This window comes from Onychostoma macrolepis, chromosome 24 (genome assembly GCF_012432095.1).
Source record: "Onychostoma macrolepis isolate SWU-2019 chromosome 24, ASM1243209v1, whole genome shotgun sequence".
Classification (NCBI taxonomy): domain Eukaryota; kingdom Metazoa; phylum Chordata; class Actinopteri; order Cypriniformes; family Cyprinidae; genus Onychostoma; species Onychostoma macrolepis.
The window spans coordinates 4,379,627-4,404,091 of record NC_081178.1 but is presented as its reverse complement, the minus strand read 5'-3'; the positions used below and the strand labels follow the sequence as shown (position 1 = coordinate 4,404,091).

General features: G+C 37.9%; 1 long non-coding RNA gene and 1 pseudogene across 2 annotated transcripts; both read right to left on the bottom strand.

The window, feature by feature from the left end:
• Positions 1 to 2,435: 2,435 nt before the first annotated feature.
• LOC131533023 (C-X-C chemokine receptor type 3-like) lies at positions 2,436 to 6,268 on the bottom strand (annotated as a pseudogene).
• Positions 6,269 to 6,416: 148 nt separating this feature from the next.
• LOC131533025 (uncharacterized) lies at positions 6,417 to 21,848 on the bottom strand. Of its 2 annotated transcripts, XR_009269022.1 has the most exons (4): positions 19,593 to 21,848; positions 8,733 to 9,416; positions 8,147 to 8,240; positions 6,417 to 8,036 (listed from the first exon to the last, which is right to left on the bottom strand). It is a non-coding gene; the product is annotated as an uncharacterized LOC131533025 (long non-coding RNA). The 2 variants fall into 2 exon arrangements; XR_009269021.1 differs by lacking the exon at positions 19,593 to 21,848 and having other exon boundaries at positions 8,733 to 19,572.
• Between the last annotated feature and the right edge of the window lie 2,617 nt (positions 21,849 to 24,465).

Here is a 24,465-nt window from a genome sequence, read left to right as displayed (position 1 = left end):
AGCATATAATTCACTTGCTGCCTCAGATAACAGTTACAGCCGTAAAACACTCCATCTCCGTCATTCTCTGGTCAAAAACATTGCTAACTCCATTTGAGCTTGATTTTCATATAATGTTAAGAGCAAGTGTCTGATACAATAACAACGCTAACGACGCGGTGTTTAATTATTGAACTTTTTTTTCTCCTCCAATTTTTCTAAAATTTATACTGGCCAGTGGGGTGGCGCCAGTGGATGGGAGGGAGCGGGAAAGATCCGCAAGCCGGGACTCAAACACAGGACGCACGAAGCGCAACGGTAGGCTATCACAGGTAAGCACTGTGCCCACGAGGCTATCAGCGACGGCACACATCGTCATTGAATTATGTACATATGTATCACAGAGCCAAGGTCTCTGCAGGAAAGTCATGGGAGTTATCAGATCGGTGGGCGAGGCCAAAACAGAGGGGCGTTTCGACCATGTTACCTGGATTGGCTGACGTCATAGTGACGGGTAGGTTTAGGGGTGGGGCCAGGTAAGAGGGATCATTTGAGACCGCGCTGACAGTGCGCATTCAACAGTGCATGAGCGAGTCAAGTTGGTGGTCCTCCGCATTCAGCCACGGCGAGTATACTTTGAAAACTGCGCGGACGCGGCTGTGCGCGAGACGGAATGGACCGCGGAAAGTGAAGTATACCCGGCCAAGAGAGCAGACGGATGCTAAAGCACTTAATAATGGTAGTGGTGGGCAGAGCGAGGCTTCGTGAAACACTGAAGCACTCGAAGCAAATGTGTCGAGGTTTCGAAACATTTCGACATCCGTCTCTACGATGACACCTAGTGGTCATTTTCAAGCTTCGGGATTTCGACACCGCGTCGAACCTCTTCGGAGCAGTGTTTCGAAACATCTGCGCTTCGGGATCTCGACACCGCGACGAAACGTCAGTTTCGCGTCAGCCACCCCTAAATAATGGTAAAGTAAACAACTTACCTTGTCCGGATTTGCACTTGTATTCCAGTCCAGAAATCCAGAGATCCAGCCCGTCACACTGAGGTGAAACACTTGCAAGGGATACTTATAAGAAGACATGATGCCAAATTCTCGGCAATTTGACATTGCTGTTATGCTGCGAAGTGGGACTCGAACCCGAACTCAGGATGTCCGAAGCGCACACAACTGCATTCAAGGAGAACGCAGTTGACCCGATGTTGTGCTGTTCATTCATGTTGAACCACGGATGTCTGAAGACTTTCGTCTTGCGGTGCCATCCGCGAGGATACCATCGAGCCGATGTTGTACATTCATGTTGAATGACATCGGTCTTGAAGAGAAATGGAAGTTCGCGAGCTGGATACCATCGAGCCGATGTTGTACATTCATGTTGAATGACATCGGTCTTGAAGAGAAGTTCGCGAGCTGGGACTCGAACTCCAGTTGCCCGATGAGTATCGGCATTCCATGTCGGCGCGCTGTCCACTAGGCTATCCACCTTGAAGCGGTTGGCTGTGACTTGTGATATACTTATGTATAAGAGACATCGCCCCTAGCGGCGAACCACTGAAATTTCCAAACGTTAGTAACATGAAGCCGGTTTCACTGAAATCACGTGACTTTGGCAGTCGTTTGATACGCTCTCTAAATCACTGGTTCAGAACAAATGATTCGTGGCCCCTCAGATTTCTGAGTCAAGTGGGTTTTGAATGCAGCTTCCAAAAGACAAAAAATAGCCGAATAATATTTTTTATATACACCGGCGTGATTAGAACATTCAGTGCGGCACAGCATCAGTTGCCTCGCGCTTTGGCTGGCGCTGAGCCAGAGACAGACGCGTTTTTACAGCGCTGCAGCTTGTAACCAATCACACACGATTCTGTTGAGTTTATGAATGCGAAGACCAATCAGAGGCGTTAAGAGGAGTCATCGCTGAAATGTTTTTGTTCAGATTCTACTCTCTGACGATTCTCTCATCAGAAACAACCAAAGTGCAGCTGTACATACGATGTAAGTGATTATAATGAGAGTTTTTGAGAGTGCTTAAAATGTTCTTTGCTTTCTTTCTGTACAATGAAAGTGTTATAATTACAATGTTTTTATTAAGTTCACATTAAAAACAAAGTCAGTCATATTTAATGGCATGAGACCCATATCTAGTACTTAAGTAAAAAAGCCAGGTTTTTATGCGTAGTTAATAGATGATTACACTATTAGACTACTTTGCCCATCGCATCGCCCATTATAGATCAACTAACATAAAAGTGCAAAATGCATCTACTTACACATATTTGAGAATCGAGATATTTCATGCTATAGTTAACACATTTGGGAATATTTCGAATAAAACGGAAAAAAACAAATAAAACATAAGCCTATATCAGTTATATTTATATGGCTGCTGTATGACAAGCATGACGAGGGCACCCCCTTCACAAGTTTCCCCTGAAAAAAAAAAAAAGAAAAAAAAAAGTGCATTACGCCCTGATTGCATTAGAAACAAATTGTAACATATAGGCTACTGAAACATACGTGATAGGCCTATTTGTTTAAAATTTAACCTTAAAAATACGTTGAATCTTAACGATAAATCAATAATTTCAAAGAAACTGTCTTACAATGTAGAAGAGAACATTTAATCCGCCTCGATGTTTTGTAACTCGTATATTTTATTTATTTATTTATTTTTTTAAATGAGTTTACGGTCGCTCTCGCAACATAGGGACAGGCTACATTTGACAAAATGAAGAGGAAAAACCTTTCAGTTTTTCAGTTCCTGAATGAGTACAGAAACTGTGAATATTGTTCTGTTGCTGACACACCGTCGATGGCAGAGTGACTGTCAATTGAAAATAGCTGCAGCAAAATTCACTGATATCTTTTCAGCCTTAATAAACATTGTAGTGCAAAAATGCTTTAAAGTGTTTCTTAAGTACAGTACAAACTACTTATCTATTATTTTCAGTCTATTATTATATATGTTATCATTTAAATGAGTTCATCCCAAGGTTTATCTGTCCATTTTTTTAAACTCTGAAATCAGATTTGACCACAAGGTGGCGCCAACATGCAAATAAAGACCTGCTTCAGTGTTTTACATACTTCAAAATAGGCAACCAACAAGAATTAAGTGCTGAAAGAAATTTATTTCCATAGATTTCCATTCAATTCTACCCATCGTTTTCAAATTATAAAATTGTATCATTTATACAGAAAAATAATCTTTATTTTGCAGTTTTGTCAGTAGCAGTAATACAGGTAAAGTGAGGGTACAGAAATTGAAAAATGAAAATAGCAGAGAATAACATATACATCTAGATCAAAATATTTTTAATGGTAAAAATGTGTGCATAATAAATGTGTGCATGATTTATTTACAGCATATGCCTAATATATAGGCCTATATATATAAAACATTCTTAACAGTGTACTAAAATTGTTTAGAAATGAATATTTCTAGAAATCATAGACTATTCTTTATGCTGCTGCATATACTGTACTGACAAAGCAAAAATAGAATTGTCACAATTTCGTAAATTTAAAAAAAAAAAAATAATAATAAAAACTGGAAAAAAGTACACTGCATAAGTATTCACACCCTTATCTGAATATTTCGCTGAAACACCTTTACAGTCTCAAGTCTTTTTTGTTTGATGCAACAAGCTTTGCTCATCAGCATTTGGCAATTATCTGCAATTCTTCCCCTCACCTCTTCACCTCTCAAGCTCTGTCAGGTTGGATGGGGGCAGACGCACATTTTCAGGTTTCTCCAGAAATATTTGATTGGGGTCAATCCCAGGCTGTGGCTGGGCCACTCAAGGACATTCACAGAGTTGTCTGTAAGCCACTCTTGCTGTGTGCTTAGGGTCATTGTCCTGTTGAAAGGTGAACCTTCTGCTCAGTCTGAGGTTCTGAATGCTCTGGGCTAGGTTTCCATTAAGGCTATCTCAATATTTTGGTGCATTGAGCTTTTCTTCTACTCTGATGAGTCCCTCAGTCCCTGCTGCTGAACAGCTCCACAGCATGAGGCTGCTACCAGCACACCTTACTTTTGGGATGATACTCTGCAGGTGATGAGCAGAACCGGTTTCCTTCAAACATGATGCTTGGAATTGAGGTTCATCAGACCAGAGAATCTTGTTTCTCAGAGTCTGAGGGTCGTTTAGGTGCTTTTTTTTTGCAAATGCCAAGTGTGTTTTCATGTGTCTTAACTGAAGAGAGGATTGAGTCTTACCACACAGCCATAAAGCCCAGAACGATGGAGTGTTATTATTACAGTGATGTTTGTCCTTCTGTAGGTTTCTCCTATCTCCACATATGATCATGGAGCTCAACTAGAGTCAACATCAGGTTCTTGATCACCACTCTAACCAAAGCCCTTCTCCTTCAATTGTTCAGTTTGGCCAGGAGCAGGTCAGCTCTAGGAAGAGTCATGGTTGTTTCAAACATCTTCCAGGGTAACGGAGACTACATGCTTCTGTGACCCTTCAATGAAGCAGAAATTTTTTTATGAAGCCTTCCCCAGATGTGTGGCTTGACACAAACCTGTTTCTGAGCTCTACAGGCAGTTCTTTTGACCTTAGGGCTTTTCTTTTCTTTTTTTTTTACTCTGAAATGCATTATCAGCTGTTAGACCTTTTATTAAGATGTGTGTGCCTTTCCAAATTATATCCATTCAAGGGAATTTGCCACAGGTTAACTTCACTTGAAGTGTAGTAACATAATATAAATGCTCCCGAGCTAAATTTAAACTGTCCCAGAAAAGGGTAATATATGCAAAGGAATCATTAAGTTTTTTATTTTTAAATAAATTTGCAAATATGTTAAAAAACAGTTTTTTGCTTTACCATTATGGTGCAGATTGATGTGGAAAAAAAGTGATTTAAAGCAGTTTAACCTAAGGCAGCAACATAGCAAAACGTGAAAAATATGAATACTTTTGCAAGGCAATGTGTGTGTTTGTGTGCGTGTACTGGTTTTTGTGGTTACAACTAACAAGAATAAAATGCTGAAAGAAATTTATTTCCATAGATTTCCATTCAATTCTACCCATCGTTTTCAAATGATAAAATTGTATCTTTTATACAGAAAAATAATCTTTATTTAACATTCTTAGCCTAACAGTGTACTAAAATTGTTTAGAAATGAATATTCCTTGAAATAATAGACTATTCTTTATGCTGCTGATTGTATATAAAGCTGTATATAGGGCTTTTGTGTACATGCAGTTCCCCATTAAATTACCTTTAAAATGAGAAACAGTTTATTTCAGATCATCTAATGTGCATTTGAAAGTATGGTTGGAGCCGGAGATGATGGTGTGACAGAGCTTCCGTTGTCATGCTGTGGTGTTATATGGGACACACACATGCACACACTCCCGGCGTCCGTCAACAGCCTGATAATGTCGTTTCGGAATCTGACGCCAACGAGTGCGTAGAGCAAAGGGTTCAGGCAGCACCTCACGTAGGCCAGATTGCGAGTTATGTTTTCCTGAAGGTGGAACTTGGTCCATTCTTCGCAGTGTTTCAGAGTGGGTGTGAATATTTTAATCAGAAGCACCATTTTGTAAGGAAGCTGGAACAGGTGGAAAAGAACCACCAGAAGTGCCATCAGACGCAAAGTCCTCTGTCTGCGCCAACACCCAGCTGCCGATCAATGTCTCTCCCATCTGTAACGGAAGAGTCAGCAGAAGCAGCATGTCGGACAGAGCCAGGTAGAACAGGAAGACGTCAGTCATGCAGCGTAGACGTAGACGGCGGTATCGTGCGAAGGTGGCAATGACCAGCCCGTTTCCAATAACACCTAATAAGAAGACGATGAGGAAGACTGTGGTCTGGACAGCAGTAATGGTCAGCTCCTGCTCTTTGCTGGCTACACACAGCTCCTCAACATCAGTGACGTTGGCCTCGGTGACAGAATCCATATCAGAGTAATTGAACTCATAATCATAAGTGGAGCCTAAAAGCGATGTTGAATCAAAGCTCTCCATACCTGTAAAACATGACGTAGTTTTGTTATAGCTTTTGGAGTAAGGGTGCTGCCATCTTGCAATAGGCCTATCACAGTGTGTGCCATCATGGTGTTGGTTTGCTCCGTTGGCCAGTGAAGTAATATAAGCATTTCTTTACTTTTAGAACACACGTTTGTTTTGAAATAGAGGAAGACGAACTTGAAATCATTCACGTAATGGTAATATTGCTCTGTCCCCTCACCTTATCAGCTCAAATACATAAGCAATTGGACTTATTATGGCCTCAACAATCAACAGTCCTTTCAAAACAAGTGTGTGTGTGTTTTCTTTTAAATGGTTACTAATCGTGTTTGTTATATATATATATATATATATATATATATATATATATATATATATATAATTTTAAATATTTTTGTCCATATTTTAAACATTTATATTCTACATCTATATTTTTCACCTTTGAACTTTTGAACTTCATGCCTCGACTTCCTTTCTATTCTCTCTTTCTTCCATCTCTAACTTGAATTCCTGACTGCAGTGTCAGTTCTTTTTTCCAAAAAAGTAAATTATACATGTCAAATATAAAATAACCAGTGAATGTCAATTTATTTAATGAATTTAGCTATAATTACTGAAGGTTAAAAGTCGGCCCACTTTAACTGAATCCCAGTGGCCCACTTTATCTAACACATTGTGCCAAAGTGGGCCAGCAATATTTAAACACCTTACAAGAAAACTAACTTATTTAAAGAAAGAAAGAAAAAAGTGTTTTCCTTGCATTTTATTCCCTGTAGGTATACGGTAGTACACTCAAAAAATATTTAGGCCCAATTCTTAAGATTTATGTATTTCAACTGCATATAAAATTTCCATCCATTTTGATTACATATATTTTAACTTAAACAAACTAATAAACTTTATGTGATGCAAATTTGCCAACCTTATGTAAATGAAACAAGTAATAAGACAATAGTAATAGTAACAATAAATCCAATTTGTTTTAAATGCATAAGAAACATGTATATATGTATTATTACGTAATATACCCAATTTACTTAAAATGCATCAGATTTACATAATTTTTTTTATCATAAACCCAGTGTATTTCATATGTTTAATCCTACCCCACCCAATCACACTGTGCTACAACAAAATCTAACTACAACACACAAAAAAAGAACAGCAAGACCACACTGTTACATTATATCAATTTATTAATGCTTCAAAGCATTTGGCTATGAGCTATAGCAAGACATACTACACAGTGTTCATACATTTGTGTGCAACAACAAAAAACAAAAAGTGCCTTCATATTCACATGCACATTAAGGTTAAACACTATTTTCAAACTTTTTTTGCCACAATCAACCATACTGCAGAAATGAATGCAAAAAAAGAAACAAACAAACAAAAAAACAACTTTAACAGAAAAAAATAATTTTAACCTTTTTTAACAGAGTGCAGAAATAAGATCAGTTTCCTGAAGAACTGTGCAAATTTGAGGTAGGCAGATACATGAGGTAAATCGATGATAACAGTACTGCTTACATTGCACTAACACTTAAAAAAAAAATATATATATATATATATATATATATATATATTCTGTGACATGCAATAATTTAGAAAAATAGGATAATGGTCAGAAAAAAATGCCATAAGGCTCAGGGGTTGAGTGGCTCTGCACCACCACACTTTCCATGCATATTTAATTACATGTTAGGAGTACATGGGTACGAAAGGAACATTCTACATCTACATTTTTAACACTTAAATGGACTCAAGTACAAAAATTTGATGTCTCAAAAATGACATCACAATTATCATTACGTAAGAGTTCTTTGGTGACAGCTTGGTTGTATCCAGGATTTTCTTCAAACATGCACTTGAGCTCCATTGCGTAGCTTCAGTTAATCACATAAATCAGTCCAAAAAGCATCAAACACCCGAGAGTGACACTGCAGAACTTCCACTCCAACATCTGTAGGTTGGTCTCCAGGACCAACACCAGCACCCTCAGAACGAAAGATGTACATGCCCACTGTTGACTGTGCAATTCCAGACTCAGCCTCTGCACTTTCACAGTCCTGGAGGATAAACAAAGAGCCAGAGTAACAAACCATGTCGGAGGACTTTTTCGGCCTGGCGGTATAAAATAAGAATTAAATGTATAGACAGTTATTTTGAACTATACTACCTTAAGGAGAAGAGAATTCTGATGGCACTGAACACAGCCAAGCTTAAAAACAAGAGCACTCGTGTTGTTCCAGGACGGTCAAGTGGCTTGATATCTAAAAAGAAGGGGGGAAAAAAGCATTAAACATGGAGTACATTTTACAAGAAAACACCATTTCAGTATTTTACTTCAAAATGTCATTTTTTTTTTTAAATTTAGTAATCGATCTTTCTTTGTAATTAGTTGTACTTAAACTTTACTCTGCATTGCCATAATTTGTAACAGCTGCAAATGTGCTATTATTTCTCAAATGAACTGTAGAGAACAAGCTTGTTAAGAAAATAGTTTTGAATTTAATGTACTGAAATCTTTAAGTTGACTGAACTTGTAAAAGTTACCAATACTCATGTTTTCATACTAACTTCTTGTTACCTCTACTAAGGTAACGAGTTTTATCAAATAAAAAAAATCAGCTGATTTGCTGCATACTACACACACATGGGCAAAGCCAGACTGTGATACCAATAAGAAAATTAACATAACTATCAATGCAAATATATCCATAAAACATTTATAATGTAAAAAGAGCAGGTTGACATACACTTACCACATATTCTCTAATGAGTGTCTCTGTGTCTTCACTGAGGTAGATACTTGGGCTCCTCGGGATGTAATTGCAGTTGATTTTAGTCTTCATTCTCAAACATGCAGAACAAGAAGATCCCAAAAACACAACATTAGTCACTGATTTACCCAGACATAAAGCTAAAGCGGAGTTAAAAATCTTGCTCAACTAATGCTGCAACTATACAATAAACCCTGTCAATTGGTACATTAGTATATTACAGTGATTTGTAAAGAAATATTTAAATTGCATGCAAGGCTCTTTTTATATGATTATTTTTTAAATAATATTTCTAATGATATTATTTTTCTTCTCCAGTTTGCTGAAATACGAACATTTAAACAGTGGATGTGATTACTTGTTTTTTAAGACTAATTTACTCAAAATTACATTACATATTGAAGAACAGGTTAAGTAAAAAAAATATAACGAATGTCATCTAGTGCATATATTTAGCAAAATTACCCTTTATATTTATTTATTTTTTTCTAGTTAAGTAACAAGTTTAGAGTTTATACTCACTCAATGGCTTTTCTGTGACATTGTTTACAAGCCATTTCTTTGACATCTTGAAACTCTGACTGAGCGATTACATGAGATGTGATTCATTACGGTAGGATGTTCTGCTTCTTTCAACACCTTCTGATGATCGCTCATGTTTATTTGCTGTGGTAAAGAGGAAGATGATCGGTTCATGTGAGTTCTGCACTGCTGGCTTGTACTGAGGCGCTAAAATTATCTTTCATGTTACATTTAACACCAAAACTGTATTTACTGTTTAACTTTAGTGATACAATTGACAGAATCTGAAATCTGACACTCTGTTTCATATCACAAGTAACAAAACTTACTGTGATTTATTGTGTTTCATTAAGTTTTGTTCACGCATCAAGTGAAAACAGCATCTATTGATTCTTAGGATTTACAATGAGATCACTGTCACAATGAGAAACGATTCAAATCGAAAAACAGATTTCAACCCAGCCCTAATTAGTACCATTAGCTAGCTAGTGAAATAAACTATAGGCCGCGCTAATAATAGCCTACATGAAATCCGTCAAATAATACACACAGAGTACAGATAAGATATTATTCATGCGCATCTCGACAGTAAAGTTGGTTCAGTGATTAGCGTAAATCTCCATCACCTGTTTTCAAATGGAGCCGCATTTAATACACAGAGCTGTAGATCACTGACAAGCTATGCAATATCGCGTTCATTATCGAAGGCGATATATCTGTACGAAACTTCAGTACGAAAATCATGGCATCAAAATCTGAAATAGCAGAAAGTTTCCTATAAGGGGTTTAGGTGTACATCACTTGCCATTAAACGCAAATCATTAGCAATGGTAGTATCCACAGTAGTACAGCTATATCCGTAACGATAACGATCCTGTTTAACCAATCCTGCATTGAGAGAGGTTAGGACCGCCTACCTTATTAACATACGGACACAGAAATACAGAAATAAATAAATGTAGAAATGCATAAATAAATGTAAAATTAAATAAACGTAGAATACATAAATAAATGTAGAAATAAATGTAGTAGCCTAACACACAAATGGTACAAAAATAGCAATTAAAAATGACACTTTTGAAAAATCATTTATTCATTCATTTATGCATATCTGCATTTATTTATTTATTTCAGCATTTAATTATTTATTTATTCATTTATTTATATGTATCTCTGCATTTATGTATTTATTTATTTATACTTAAGTCATTTCTCGTCCTCCATACCTTATAAGTTACAAATAAAAATCTTATGTCAAAGGGTTGTCTACCTTTCACCATGACATAGTCCTCTTTTGAGGTGTGGCCACACCCACCAGTGTCATTTTGCATCAACCAAAACTATTTTAATAGTAATAGTGTCTTTAATAGTAATAGTGTCCCTTTAATTTAGAACCATTGTTATGCTCTGAAAGTGTAAACCCTTTGAGCACAGAACAATCAAGCTTAGATGGCCCACTTTTCCTGAATTCACCCTAATTACTAGATTCTGACATGTAAAAAGCACTCACGTCCTTTTTATGAGTAAATTCCCAAGGCTCCTGCACATCCAATGTCTGATCGCTGCTCTGACAATCACATGAGCACTTGGCAGCTCTCTAATTGCTCTCTAGACTCTAGTCAAAGCGCGCTCAAACCACTGATACACAGTAATGGGAAAACCTGGAAATCAGAGAATTTTAAGGCTAATCTGAACGCCACTGATTGGCCATAGCATTCATAAGCTCAACAGGATCGTTTGTGATTGGTTAATATGCAACATTGTAAAGCACGTAAAAAGGAATATTATGCAACGCTAGCTGAACTTTCGCCTGAGCGCTGGCACCCCTTCCCCACCAATGACTCAGTTGTCTCAGTCTGTGTGTAGAGAGAGGCAGGGCAAGTACGAAGGAGCAGTGAGTGTTTCTTTGCCTAGAGCTAGAGGAATTTAGACAGTGTAGTAATACTGCATTCCTAAGTTGATGCAGAAAAACAAGGCGGTCAAATAAACACACAAAGAGTGCGGTTTATGCTACTCTAGCTTGCTAGAATATCAACTGTAGTAGCCTTGAAGAGATACTTCATTTGGACTATTCTCAAAGAGAACAACCTACATACGTGTTTAGCAAAGAAAGTTTGAAAGGAAAGTGTTTGATGGTAACTGAGCCCTCTTGGAGTGATAGTTGCACTTTCAGGGGATGGTTCATGGAACTCAGAGAGTGGGTTTTAAAGATTATTTGTTCATTGTGTGTCTGATCTGAAAAGTCATTACAAGACCATGAACAAAAATATTTTCTGCATAGTAACTCTGTTTCAAAAAGCACTTTTAAAATAACCCTAACCCTGCTACACTGTGACACGGAGAAACAAGGCTGTCAGACAGACAAGGAGTGGCTTATGTTGTTCTTAATTTGCAGAGTAGCTTCACAGACTCATCTGGATTTTTATGAAGGAAAACAAGATTAAAGCTTTTGAACACTAAGGAATCTCTATTTATGTATGTTTACCAGACATTTTTCATGGTGAGCTGGAAAACTTCAGGTGTTTGATGGATCCACAGTTTTCAGTCTGTTCCTGTTTTTGTTGTAAGTGAACTATTGGTTGTGTTATGTGAAATAACAAAAGAGGCTATGAATTAGAAATGTTTAGCATATTAACTAAAGTTACTCCATAAACTAATGTTAAAGTATTGATTGATAAAATATAAATAAATGCTTCTTTTAGAGATGATTTACATCATTGTGCATCTTCGGTGCTTAAATTACACTCAATAAATTATGCATGTAATAATTTGTTGTAAGTGAACATGATATATATACTGATATACACACACACATATACATATATATATATATAATATATATATAATATATAGAAAGAGAGATAGATAGATAGATAGATATATTGTAGAACACAAAGGATATGTAATTTAAAAAACTTGTATCTGGAAATGTATGTTTACACTGAAAATTAAAGACATCTATTATGGTAAAAAAAAGAAAAGATGATATTTCCACTTTTCTACAGTGTCAGTTTTGCAGTAATGTGTTAATGTGAACACCACACTGTATAAGTATTTCCAACATCACACTGGTTGCTTATTTTATTCTGTAAAAGGCTATATAGTATTTGGTACCTTTTGACACTGTCACACAGGACACATGTTTTAACCTGCTCAGTATATTATAATGATTTTATGTATATTTGAGTTTTAATAGGTTTTCATGTTGTCTTAGCCATTTTATTCCTCTTAACCATTTTAATGTGTGTATGTCTTTAAATGAGTCTGGGTCTTCCTGTCATGTGACTCATCACATGACAGGAAAGAGGAAGTGGGACAGCATAAAGGAGGCAGCATGCAAAATAATCGGGGTCATTGACCAAAGGCTGGATTGAGGAGTTACCTTTGAGGACTTTATTGGATTCTCACCCTCTTTGGATTGTATACACACTGGTGGACACTTCTCACATTCACATTGGGACTTACAGCACTCTGGAATTCTTAAGGACTGTTTTAATGGTATGGAACGGAAAGAATCTGTGCTTTTAACAGCCTAGGATTTCTAGTTTTATTGTGGTGTTTTAAGTTCTTTGTGAAGTTTGTAAATACACTATTTATTCCTTCTATTTTTGTTGTTGTCTCATCTTTTAAAACACTTATTTTACCTCCCACAGTTTAATCTGACCCCATTTTAAATTCATGTAATTCAGCCGATAAGGCCGATCTTTACAACCTATGTACCAAAAGTAACTTTTACATGTTTGTCCATAACATCTAAATAAAACAAACAAAAAAAACTTGCCACTTGTGTTTTCCATCCATTTTTATTTTGTATGACAACAATCATATATTTGTTTGGGAATATTTACACATAATTTTACAATACTGAACAATTTAAAAGATGGTTGTTTAAACCAACAAGTATTAAGCTGTGTCATTAGCAAGACATTTCCCTCTGCACCTACATTTGGCATATGTCAGCATGACATCAGAACAATTCGGACCGCACGTTCAGTGCATATTTTGCATATTTTTAATCAAGTCTAAAGAGAGGGTATTGTAACATGGGGAGCGTGACAATGGAGTTGGAGGATCCAAATGCAAGGCTTTATTAACACACAGTGCAGCGTTAAGCCTTTGTGGGGCCCTGTTTCTCTATTTAACCACATTAACTTACAATAGTGAAAGACATCTTTCCTCAGGTTTTTGTATTTATTAAGCACCGATAAACACAACAGTAGGTGACCATAGTGCTGTACAAATAAAATAAAAACCAGTAAAGATTTAACAAAGTTTACAAAGCCAAGGTAAGAAAATAGGATTTCAATTTAGTTTTAAACTCAGAGACGCAATTTTTGAAGCTTTCACAGATAAAGGAATGTTATTCCATAGCCTCGGTCCAATTATTGCAAATAGTAAAAAGGTAGCCTAGATATATGTTTTCTAGCTGGATGTTGTGCTTACGATCAATAATCACATCTTTGCATTCAACAAAAATGATTTGTAGAAATCAAAACACGAGTCCCACTCGCTGTGAAGCGGGAGCGACTAGGCGGCAGAGGATTCCGCTTGGTCTTAAAGCCTTCCTTGAGCGGCTACGTTCGCAATTCAAACAATGATTTGGAAAAATTATTTATTTGTTATTTGTATGGTCTACGTGGCCATACGTTGTATGCCTGCAAATACGGGACAAACTGATGCCTTAAACACGGGACGATTCCGTATTATTATTATTATTATTATTATACGGAACGGTTGGCAACCCTGTATAAAATGCCAAAGAGAATTGACTCGGGGGGGCCCCCTAGTGTTTGGGGCCCTGGGCAGTAGCCTATGTTGCCCATTAGGATAACGCAGCCCTGAACACATGTGGTCAAAACAGGCAGGGTCGAGCACCAGCAAACAGTATAATCCAAGGCAGAGGCAAAAGAGTAATCCAATAAACAGGTTGTGGTCAGGGCAGGCGGCAATACAATCAAAAGTCAAGGAAACAGTCCAAAGATCAAAACACAGGTAAACTAGGAAACACGGAAAGGTAAACTCGGAAACTAGGAACAAGCATATGTTCCAAGGAACACCGCTCAAAACCAGGGACATCAAGCGCTGAAATGTCGCCGGTGCGTTCCGCAAACCGAACGCCATCCGCGTATACTGGAGAAACGAATCAGGGGTAAAGAAAGGCAAAGACCTCAGAGGCGCGCTTCTCTAGCCATAGTACACGCTTTACGTAAACGTTCACGAGTACAAGAAACAAGATCAAGAACATTCGTTTTCTCGGAAGAATCGGAACAGAGAAATTCCTCTTTCAACATTTTCAAAGGGCCCCGAACATTATGGCCAAACACTAGTTCTGAAGGGCTAAATCCCAACGAGTCCTGTCGCGCTTCACACACCGCAAATAAAACAAAAGGAACTCCCTCATCCCATTCGTTCCCAGTCTCGATGCAATATTTCCAGAGTGCAGATTTTAATGTTTGATGCCAGCGTTCTAAAGCCCCTTGGGATTCAGGGTGGTATGCGCTTGCCACAATATGAGACACTCCTAAGGCTTTTAAAGAACTACGAAATACACGAGACAGGAAATTCGAGCCCAGATCTGTTTGAACGGTTTTTGGTAACCCAAAAGTTGTAAAAAAAACTTAATGAGAGCTTTTGTTACAGACTTAACAGTGATATTTTTTAAAGGAATCGCCTCTGGAAACCGAGTGGCTACGCACATGATCGTCAACAGATATTGACAACCCAGCTTTGCACGAGGGAGTGGACCCATACAATCTACCAGAACACGGTCAAACGGCTCGCCCACAACAGGTATAGGGCAGAGAGGAGCAGGTGGCACCACCTGGTTAGGCTTCCCCCCAACCTGGCAAATGTGGCAGGTCTTACAATACTTGGCTATATCAGATTTTAACCCCGGCCAAAAGAAATGTTGGAGTACCCTGTTACAGGTCTTATTAATTCCAAGGTGTCCTGACCAAGGATGATCATGAGCCAAGCTCAACACAGGCTGCCGGAACTTCAAAGGAACTACAATTTGATGCACCACATCCCACTCATCCGCCTGCGCAACGCTCAGTGTACTACTCCATTTACGCATTAACACTGCATCTTTCCAATAAAGTTGTTGATTACGTGGGAAGCATGAACTCTTCTCAGCACCCACACGACATTTCTCTAAGGTATCAATCAAGGCTTCACGCGATATTAACTGATCAGTAACAAGGTCAAAAACAGAAGGACAAGAAGTCGTTTTAACCACATCCACTGACACAGAACCTGAATCACTTCCTAAAATGTCTGAGAAAATAGAGTCATTAAGACTATTTTCCTGCAAGCCATGTTCTGACCCCATCGTTCAACGACACAAATCCATCAAACACAAAAGGCTGGAAACAGGGATCAGGAGCAACAGGGAAACAAGGCGAAGGAAAAGTTTTTACAAGGACAGAACCCCGAGGCTGAACGGGCAGAAATTCTTGTCACTCTTGTTTTCGCTTTAAACTACGACATTCAGCCATAACATGTCCCATTTTATGACAATAACTACACTTTTTTCGAGATTTAAAACCAGAAGGAACCCATTTATTTTTACAATCAAGGGAACTCACTTTCCTTTCCTAACAGTCCACCAGTATCACTCACACGCTTAACAAACACCGTCTCGTGCATTAATGTATACTCATCTGCTAATACAGCCACTTGTTGCACGGAGCTAACTTTTTGTTCATTTAGGTACAGTGCAGTGCGTTCGGGAACACAGTTCTTAAATTCCTCAATCAACATAAGCTCCTTCAAAGAATTATAGTCTGTCACCTTACACGCTTTTATCCAACGATCAAACAAGGTACCCTTCTCTCGAGCGAATTCAACATAAGTTTGAGACACCGATTTCTTCGTGGTATGAAAACGCTGTCGGTAATGCTCGGGAACCAACTCATATGCCCGTAGAATCGCAATTTTCACAGCATCATATTGAACACTCTCTTCCAACGAGAGAGATGCACATACTTCCTGCGCCTTACCTGTTAGTTTGCACTGTAACATCAAGGCCCAAACTTCAGTTGGCCACTTTAATGAGCTCGCGATACGTTCAAAAGCTTGAAAATACGCTTCAACTTCTTTCTCACGGAAAGATGGAACTATAGCGATATTTTTAGCCACATCAAAATGTGTGGGCGGCACAAATACCAACCCATTATCAGCCGAAGCAGAATCATTAGGAACAGTACTCGAATTTGATGGACCAGCAGCAGTCTCAGAACCACCCTCCAAAAAAGTAGATGTTTTAAAAATGGTTGGTTTTGGTGGATCTTGAGCAACCTGCAACTCCAACTGCCGCAGTCACACTTTTGTATCCGCATCAATTCGGTACATTTCAATCTGATGTTTTAACTCATCCTGCCTTGCCTGAGATTTATCTTGACTAGCCAGTTGCAAACGAGCCAAACGAATCTTTACACGCCAATCCAAACGTTCGAGGAGGAGAAGGAGATCTTCCTGCAGCATCAATCGCTGGTTCAACTGCTTCTATAGGAACAGCCTCTATCGCAGGAAATACCCCTTGGTCAGTCAAAGCAGACATTAAACAAGCTTTTATTTCCGCTTTACGCTGCGTTTTAGAAATCGAAATTTCATAGTGTTGAGCAATCAGAAAAAAATATTTTTTCCGACAGACCTCTAATCCCTCAACACTAGGTTGATCTATGAATTGATTTAAATCAAAAGTTGCCATCTTAAAAACAAAACCGTGAGCAAATAAGGAAAAATCCACACACAGACTCCGGTACTACCTACCTACCCAAAAGTCTAACTTCATCTCAGCTAGTCTTCAGAGGGTACCGATTAAGAGATTACTCTCTCCCCCGGAATACCTCCAAAAATAACAAACTAAAACAACAAACAAAAATAATAAACAGTAAACCGTAGTCAGAACTGGCGCTAGGCACAGCCCCGCTGGCTTACTCTAACTAACCGGAGAATGCATCGGACCAACCGAATCCACTCACACTGCAATAAATGAACAATTATGAACAAACTCACAGAAACCACAACAATTGTGATCCCCGACGAGCCCCCATTTATGTTACAAACCCCATTTATTAAATGCTCGTTGAGGAAGGGGTTAAGTAACATAAAAAAGGACACGCAAGGCAAAACATCAATTTAACCATTTATTAATGGCCAAACAGCTCACGAGTCACATTCGATCAGCCGGCAACAAATATAATGAAGAATTAAATCAAACAAACAAAACATAGATCAACACACACACAGATCAAACACAGAGTAAACACCGCTTCTCAGCGGCAGACTTGACCACAAGACGCGCACGAAGCTCGCTGGCTGCACTCATCATTAACGGTGACTGGACGAAAGGAGCTTCTCAACGAGTGCGGGTCATGCTCAAAGAGCATAGTAGTGACTGTGCGGAACACGCGTTGAAACGGGAAGAGCCCTCAACACAACCGCAACTTCCACCTTATATTCGGCCCAGAACATCATTACCAAACAAGCCACAGGTGTGCAGGGGTGGAGCTCAACCTCGGGGAAAGAGAACGAACCAAATCAGTACAACAAGAAAAAAAAAAAGAAATATCAATACCCACAAAATAAAGATTACAAACTTTGTCCGTAACAATGGCTATTCAATAATCAGCACTCTAGAGTGAGTGTGAGCATCTTTTATACTAGACCAGGAGAACACATGACAAAACCAAACAATGAGAACAAGACACATGTAACCAGGGAACCAATCGGAACATGACACATGCAACCAAGGAACCAATCAGAACATAACATACATACAAGGGACAAGACAAGATTACATGAGGGGCAAGGAACACATGGGAAATGGAGTCCTGAGTACAGGGGCAAGAGTCTGAGGTGGAGTGCCCTCTGGTGAGAGTCCAGGGCACTCCATCTGGTGATCGTGACAGGTATGATGTGGACTCCCTTCAAGTCATTTGAGGCCAGATAAACCACCACTTCAATCTGAATCATCATCAGAGGTTTGAGTGTTCCGGGACGGCAAAAATCGAGTCTTAAGAATGGAGTAGATGCTGTGGAGCATTTTCAAAAAAGATGGATTTGCTTTTAGTGATGTTGTGTGTTGTAACACCTGTTTGTAATCTATTTTTGATGCACGGCCTTCCTTCGACTTTGTGATACCTCTATATATTCCCACACATTTTTTGGATCTCAAACTGAAAACAGGATTGCCACTTTCACCTGGCTGACCTACCGTGGACATCAGAAGCTCATTTCTTTGGTTTTTCTCATTCATGGCAGAGGAATCAGTGATATCTTTGCATGTGTGCATTTGGCGATTCCCCTGGCTATCAAATGTGTAGAAATATAAATCCTCGTTCTTACTGGGTGCACAAATGCGGTCAAGTAAACCTTTACCCAAAACATCTGTTTGCCCGAGTAACTTAACAAGGCACTGATCTTTGTCATGAAACATGTGGCGTTTTTTGGGAAGTTTTGCCTCATAAATCAGAACAAAGTCTGTGGTGGGGAAGAAAACATACGCGTCATATAGACGAGCATACTGAAATGTATGACAGGCAGTCAAGGTGTAATCATTCCCCAAAAATCTGACCATGTACACAACTGACATATGACAACCTGTCAATCAATGCTGACAGGGGGTCATAAATCAGGCCATAAATCAGGTCATAAATCATCAAAATGACATATAGTATTGGATATAACTACTTTAGGGATAAGGGGTAGAAATGGGATAGGGCCTTAATCTTTATATTACAATCTACTTATTATAAAATAATTACCATTGTGTGAGATTCTTTAGTAGGTCTTGTGAGATAAATAATAACAAAAAAGCAGTTTGATGACATAGATATAAAGAGAAAATTCAAGAAGGCGCTTGAGCTCATGGGCTCAGACCAGAGCATGTAATGCATAAAAAGAACGACAAAGTGAAAAATTTTGAGAAGGAAACCCTGGTGTAAGTTTATGTATTCACTTATTTACATAGACGTGATTGATCCATATTTGTTTAGCAATTGTTACAGAGAGAGAGAGAGAGAGAGAGGGAGAGAGAGAGGGAGGGAGAGAGGGATGAAGACTAAATAAATCAAGAGCATGCACAAGCTGGTTTGCAAGTAAAAACTGTCACAGTTAACTAAATTATATGTTTGACATAAAAAAAAAAAAACACTATGGTAATCATAAACCATACAAAATAAAATCCTATTTTATGCAATATGTCAGTTTTAGAGCACAGATTAAGGTTTACGAAAATGTAAGTTAACTTTAACAGTCATGTAAGGATGAGAAGCTATTCAATGTGGATGGGATGTGGTGAAGTGAAAAACTTACCTTAGAGAAAAAACTTTTGCAGATATCTTCGGACTGGAGAAGCGCAAGATCGAAGAGGCCGCTAATATGCATGTGTGAAGCATAGCAATGGTTCTGGCAGATACGTCAAGCACACGTCAGCTCATAATCAGCCGATACACGCCATCCAATAGGAAAAATGCATCGCTGCGCTCCCTGCTGTCCAGGCATGGCTACTTGAACGAGCGGGAAGTTTTGCCCAAAACAGTTGCGTATCGCCAACCATAAATTAAATTGCTATCGCTATAGCTATTGCTTTATTGATATCATTTTAAATTGTTTATATTGCTAACGTTCTTTGTATCGTCAATCAATCTTTGACGATAGTGGTCTGACAGAAATATATAGACATTTAAAAAAACATTTAAGAGGCAGTGGGAGTAGAAATGAACACACTGGAAGAGGAAGTATTCTTCACAAAACTCACTAAAAGTTTTGGCCGTCGGATGGGCCATGCTGTTATTAGATGCCTGGGATGTGCAAGCTCTGGGTCAGCGGGTGTTGGTCAGCAAAGGACAGACATGTCGAATCTATTTCCGTTCCAAATTCCCATGCATGCGATGAAAGACTCTGATGGCTAACTGAATAAATCTCTCCAACCCGGGGGAATCATCGTGTGCATCGAGATGCAGCTGGAGTTGTTTTGATAATGCTTGACGAAAGGTTGTGAAAGTTTTGTTATAATCCGATACAGACATTTTCCCTTCGCATATGATAGAGTTGAACACTGATGAAGGAAATGCTAAAGGAACCCACCCAAAGTATTGTCCAGCCTGCTGACGAACTGCCTCAGCCCCCTGCATCCTGTTGACAGAGAAGTCATCGAGCATTGCAGCAGGAATAAGATAAGATCATCTTTTTTAATGCGAAGGAAATTTGTCTTGGATACATAAAGTACAGTGTCTGCTGTTTAAATACAAATAACAGTACATACACAAACAGTCACCCATACATAATACCTACAGTACAAGCATTCATACCAATACAACTACCATCAACCAACCAAAAGCATTTTTGAAAGTGAAGTTGTGTGTTAAAAAACTCAGTTCAGTTGCTCACTGTTTTTGTCTATCTGTTGTAGGTGGCCATGAGCCATGCAAGCTCTAATAAATTGGACAACTGCCCAAAGTGGAGATGTTTGGCCATCATGCACAGTGCCGTTTGGTGAAAACCAAAAGAGCATATCAGCACAAACACCTCATACCAAAATTCACACATGCTGGTGGAGGGCTGATGATTTTGGGCTTGTTTTGTAGCCACAGGTCCTGCGCACCTCACAGTCATTGAGTCGACCGTGAGCTCCTCTGTAAATCAAAGTATTCTAGAGTCAATTGTGAGGTCATCCATATGACAGCTAAAGTTGGGACAAGTTTGGGTCATGCAACAGGACAATGCTCCCAAAGCACACCAGCAAATCTACAACAGAACGGCTGAAAAGAAAAGAATCAGGGTTCTGCAAAAGCCCAGTCAAAGCCCAGAGCTCATTCTGACTGAAATCATGTGGTGAGACCTGTGAATAAGCAAACCTCAATAAACTGAAGCAATGTTGTAAAGAAGAGTGGTCCAAAATTCCTCCAGAATGATGTGAGAGACTGATAAAGTCATACAGAAAATGAATGCTTCAAGTTATTGTTGCTAAAAGTGGATCTACAGGCAATTGAATCATAGGGTGTCCTAACTTTGTCACACGTGGATTTTCCTTTTGGCTGTATTTTTGTTAAATAAATAAATGACGAGGTGTGATATGTCTTGTGATGTTTATCTGAGGATTTTTTTTTTTTCAAATTTTAAGACCTGCCAAGGGACAGACAATTTGTTATTATGTCCTCATACAGAAAACTGTGGAATTCAATAGGGTGTCCTAACTTTTTCACATGACTGTTTATATGCAGTATACAGTGTTGGGCTAGTTACTCAAAGAATGTAATATATTACTCATTACTAGTTACTCCTTTCAAAAGTAATATTGTTACTCTACTTATTACTTTCTGGCAACGGTAATTAGTTACACTGCTAGTTGCATTACTCTTTCTTCACGCCCCACAGAAGTTGTAACTGTTCCAGATAAAATTCTTCTAGAATGTTACTAACAACATATTTCTGCCTCATCATTAGACCAAAATCCACTTCGGATCGCAGTCAGAAGTTATTACAAACACTCAATAGTGTTTGATAGTGACATTCAAGTATAAGTGTTGTATTCATCTCAATTGTCATGTGTAGCTTGAAGCTAATTGTAATTTCTCTGTTACCCATATACGATTATATTTCATTATGTATTTTATCAAATCACATAAGTTTGTAAGAAACTGTTTCCAAAATTATTTTTTATTTATAGTAATATAATGTACCACATGCTGATCATTTACACCTTGTTTATAGTAATAGCCATCTGTATATATATTATATTGATAGTACATATCACCTGTAAATTCTGTTTATAGTAATAGCCATCTGTATATTTATTCACTATACATATTCACCTGTAAATTCTGTTTATATTAATAACCATCTTTCTATATATATTTATACATATATTCAGTACATATCCTTGTCCTGCACTTATTCAACCATTGTATATCCTGCACTTGCTGCTATTGCACTTCTGGTTAGACCTAAACTGCATTTCGTTGCCCTGTACCTGTACTTGTGTAATGACAATAAAGTTGAATCTAATCTAATCTAATCTAATCAGAGGGATGTAATGCCAGAGTAAAGTAATACACAACAGTGTTCAGATCATCTTTTTCCTGACAAAATCAATATAATGCAGTATTTCTATCTGCTGAATGTAAGCTTTTCCATATTCCAAGCTTGCCTGCTGCACTGGGGACATCACATGCATGTGTGACTCGTGAGATTTATGAAAATAAATCAAGGAAATATTTGATTGTTGAATTTTAAATCAGAAGAGTTGAGGCAGCAAAAGTAACTAAGTAACTAAGCTGTTTTATGGAAAGTAACTGTAATATTATTACTGAAATCTTATTAGTAAATAGTTACACTACTAGTTACTGCAAAAAGTAATATTATTACAGTAACTAAATTACTAGTAACTAGTTACTGCCCAACACTGGCAGTATATATAACAAAGAAACATATCAACTCCAACAAAATTAAAACACCACCCACACTGAAAATAAATTATACAATTTTTTTTTAAGGTAAGTGATTGCAAACAATTTATTTTAGCTACAGTTAAAAAAAAAATGTTGAAAGTTAGGGTTAGGGTTAGAGTTAACACTCTGACAGTGCAATGTTTCTATGGTGGAGGCGGGGGAGGGGACAGTATATTGGGTGTTTTGGATATTTTTCTCCATATAAATGAAGAATGCCATGTTGCTTTTAATTCAAAAAAAGATTTAAAAACATTTTTTTTTTTAGCTTCGCATAAATTAAGATTTAACAACTTAAAGACTGTACAAAGATTAAGACTGCACAAAACACTTCAACCACGAGAGAAAGCAGCAGGCAGAGTTTTCCCTTCCCTGCACTGACACTAGCTCGACGTTAACCTGAGCACGTCATGCCACCCCTTCCCCACCAGTGAGAGCAGGAGACGTCGAGTGTGTGAGGAGGTGTGTGTGAGAGAGAGGGAAGTACAAACGAGCAGTGAGTGCTGGAGAGATTTGAGCAGCCTTCTGTCATCACAGAAACACAAACACAGGGAGTGGCTTATGCTGCTCTCGATTGCTGAGTAGCTTTACCGAGATTTCACTTGGCTTCTTCACCTGGGATCATCACACAAAGGATTCTCTATACATCTTTAACACAGACATTTTCCAGGATAAGCTGAAAGCCTTCTGGTGTTTGATGGATTCCACAATTTTCACTGTGTTTCTGTTTTTGTCGTAAGTGAACTATCAGTTGTTTTATGTGAAATTTCAGTTGTAGTAGTTATGAATTAGACGGTTATTGTTAGATAAAACACTTAGACCTATTGTATCCAGTGAATGTATAAAGTTAGTCTTTTTGGTGATAACATCACTCTGTGTATTTAATGTTTAAATTACAGTCGACTTCAAATAATTATGTCAGATTTGTTAAGTAGGCTTTGTAAGATGAAGAATAACAAATTGTATTACAGTATATAGTGAATGTTACATGTAACTTGTCATGCTGAAGTGGAAAATGTGTCTTACTACAAATCTGTACAAATTACTGCAGTATTTTCGCTGGTAAAGCACAGAAGATGAAAAGTTTGGTAGGTATATGTTAACATTGAAAATTAAAGATGAAATTTATTCTAAACAAAGAAGAAATTCATAATTTATTCCATTCATTCATTTTGTCCATTTTAACTGCATAACACTGTATACATTTCCCCAACCTTCTTAACAACCTCAGCTTTTTCATAAATTTAAAAAACAGTTTGGTTATGAATACGGAGAACATTTGAGAAGGTGCTGGAATCTTTGACTCATGAGCTCAATTGTTGCATAAAAACAGTGAATTTTTATATTCACTATAACTAACTAATATAGTTATATTAGTGTTATATTCCACTTCTGCTGTGTTATTCCTATGTCTGCACTATCATGTATGTTTGCACTATGTCCGTACTTTCTTCTGCACTGGAAGCTCCTGTCGTCAAGTCAAATTCCTTGTGTGTGTAATAAAGCTCTTTCTGATTCTGATTCTGATTATTTATTTGAAAACAGATCAATAAAGTGATAGAGAAACCAGAAGTGAGTTTTAAAATAATTTTTATTGCATATGTGTTTTAAAAGGGATATCTTAAGAATAAATGTAAGAAAAGAAAGTAAAACACAAGTTGTTATCATTAGATTTGTCTCTCTGAGTCACTGTTGGGCCAAAGGCTGCTGGTGAAGGACCAAAGGCTGCTGGTGAAGGA